Here is a 3,292-nt window from a genome sequence, read left to right on the forward strand (position 1 = left end):
TGTGGCATCCAGTGTTTCGTCCTTTGTCGCGCAAGATGGGAGCACTTGTGTGAAGGCATCTGGGCAAATGTGTGTATTATGAATCACGACTGATTGATCTCGGACACTTTGCTCTGTTCTCATCACTAACAGCGCAGCAGCTGTGGTGTGTACGTGTGGGTGTGTATATTAGTGTTTAATCAGCGCAACAATGGGAGTCCACTGCAAAACAGGATACCACTGTTAACTGCAGCAGAGACTGTCTCTGGGATACACACACAAATATACACACCACCTTTAGACTGTCTAGGTTGCTAACTAGTATGCATACTCTCAGTGACATTTTCAGTGATTCCCTTGATCAATAACTAGTTTTTGTCTACACTGGAAACGTGGTACCATAGAATTGTCACATTAAAGATAGAGACTGTCTCTGGGATACACACACAAATATACACAACCACCTTTAGACTGTCTAGGTTGCTAACTAGTATACATACTCTCAGTGACATTTTCAGTGATTCCCTTGATCAATAACTAGTTTTTGTCTACACTGGAAACGTGGTACCATAGAATTGTCACATTAAAGATCTATTTATACTTGATTTAACCCTTAAAAAATAATTTTATTGGTGTAAATGTAGTCAGGTTGATTGTCATATTAAATACTATATCATTTTTTTGAAATATTAATTGCTGAACTGTTATGAGCTGTGATGTCCAAACAGCAAACTATGAAAAAAATAATTTATTTTAAGAGCTCTGCAAAAAATAATTGGGCACCGGTAACATATCTACTACAATATAACAATAAAGTAAACGAAATAATCTTACGCTCTCCAATGACTTTCTATTGATAGTTTTCACGTGACGTCACACCCTTATAGGAACGCCCACCTGGAGGGCAAAACGAAGATTGCTCCACTAACCGCCAGTTATTTTTACGCAGTTTGCGTTATTAAACGGTTTCCCATAGAAAACCATTATAAGGAAAACATTCCTGCCTCATCTGCTTGCCAATGTAAACTGTGCATCATTAATATGGTGATTACTGAATTTCATATTTTAATATTACTGTTTTAAATATATTAAGGCACTTTAAAGTGTTTTTACAACGTTTTGTCGCATTGTTAAATGATTGAAATATTGCCGCGGGTGCTTAATATGGATTGCAAATGGCCAAAACTTGCATTTGTTCACATACCTTTGTTTTATTCTTTTGAGAGGTGATCTAAATATTTGTGGCTGACAAACAGATGGAAAATTGACAGGCATGTGCTGCAGTTCTATGGATGTTTTGGTGATCTAAATATTTGCGGCTGGGAAACATGAAAAATTGAGAGGCTTGTGCTGCAGGTCTATGGATGTTTTGCCCTCAAAGTCTTCGAGCTGGTCACGTGACTGAAAGCTATGACTTGCGGGAAGCTGCCTCCTTGTCATTTCTGACATAACAAAACACAGAGCAATGCCTAAAAGCTGCTATGTGACCAGGTGTACAGCAAACAAGCTAAAAAAAAAAAAAACAGAACTACGTTTTTATAAGCTGTCGACCCCAAAAACGAGCGTTTAGGACACAAAAGTAGAGCGCAACGTGATATATTACTTTGAGAACTGCGCCCACTAGAGGGAAACGTAATCGGCGACAGGAAACATACATTATTTTTTAACCATGTCAAAGGATTATTTCACCACCCTATGTGAATCTGAGAGGAGATATATTAAGAAACTACATTTTATTGGTCTATGTCAGTGTCCTTTTTCCTAACCTTCCTTTTGTTTGAGAAATGATACAAATGAACGGCCCAACGTGAAATACCCTGACATCTACAACTATTTGTGTCCTAAATGCTCGTTTTTTTTGGGTCGACAGCTTATAAAAATGTAGTTCTGGGGGTTTTAGCTTGTTTACTGTACACCTTGTCACATAGCAGCTTTTAGGCAAATGTCATTTGTAATTTAAGTGAGTTACTATTCGCATTTTAATAGACTTCAGACTCGACTCAACTCAGCAAGAAGGGCTCGTGAAAATTTTAAACACAACTTGAGTCTTTTATCCTTAACTACCGATATCATAAAGAAAATTTGAGATTTACTTGTATGGTTTTACTATAGTCTCACTTATTTCCCCCTATGTTGTAGATCTGACTCTTATCATTTTTGAACATTGAGTGAGTGGACAATTCATAAAGAGAGTCACTTGCTTTATTTCAGAATGAAGATTATCATTTTTGAACATTGAGAGTGAGTGAGCAATTCATAGAGAGTCACTTGCTTTATTTCAGAATGAATCATCCTTTTGAATGAATTAATGAATAAATGAATGACTCTTTAATAATTCTCCTGGCTGCTTCAGACATCCTGTCAAATTTACAGTTACAGTTAATTAGCGAGTTGAGTTATGTTAATTATGTACATTAAGACTTTTCGGCATCTCTCGCGCACTCTCGCTTTCTCTCGGACGCACTCGGTCTCTCTCGCGGACTGTCGCTCTCTCTCTCTCCGCGTTCGCTTCACTTTTGTCCAAACCGGCGCCTCATACCGGTGGGCGTGGTCTTCAGATTATGACGCGTTGCGCTCTGTCTCAGAGTTTACACATTAAGGGTACAGTGAAATTCCACTGGCGAAATGCTTTCATCTATGCAATCTGTAGTTTAACATTAGGAACACAGATTTCTCATTGGATTTAAGTTTGTTGCATTTTCAACACACAAATCTGAAGTGGTTACAAAAAAAAATAAAAATCACTTTGTTGAAAGTGACCCGAGTAAACAGTGCTGCATGCATCTGTACATTATTGATATATGACAATGGACCTTCTTTGCTAATGTCTCACCGATGTGACCGCGAACAGTTGGTGGGAAAAAGTACTATGGAAGTCAATGGTGAACTGTTTGGTTACCAACATTCTTCAAACTCAAAATATCTTCTTCTGTGTTTAACATTCTTCAAATTCAAAATATCTTCTTTTGTGTTCAACAGAAGAAAGAAAAAAGAAGGAACAACTTGGGGATGCCTAAATAATGACAATAATTTTCATTTTTGGGTGATCTATCCATTTAAGAATTAAAATGTGTTTTTGTGAAGAGCCATCTGAATTGTGTGCACTCACATTAGATAGAGACTGTACACATAATAGTTTTCTATAAAAAGTGTTTTAATTATCCATGGTGCTGGTCATCTTTCTCAGTGTATTTCACCCTTTTGAGATAACTTGAACCGTGGTCTTTCAGTAAACAACGGACAAAATCCTCAAGCTCACTGGGGTAGGCCTACACATTTGTAGATACACTAATAAGTAGTGTAGTTTGCTGAG

This window comes from Sinocyclocheilus anshuiensis, unplaced genomic scaffold (assembly GCF_001515605.1).
Source record: "Sinocyclocheilus anshuiensis isolate Anshui unplaced genomic scaffold, SAMN03320099.WGS_v1.1 scaffold620, whole genome shotgun sequence".
Lineage (NCBI taxonomy): Eukaryota > Metazoa > Chordata > Actinopteri > Cypriniformes > Cyprinidae > Sinocyclocheilus > Sinocyclocheilus anshuiensis.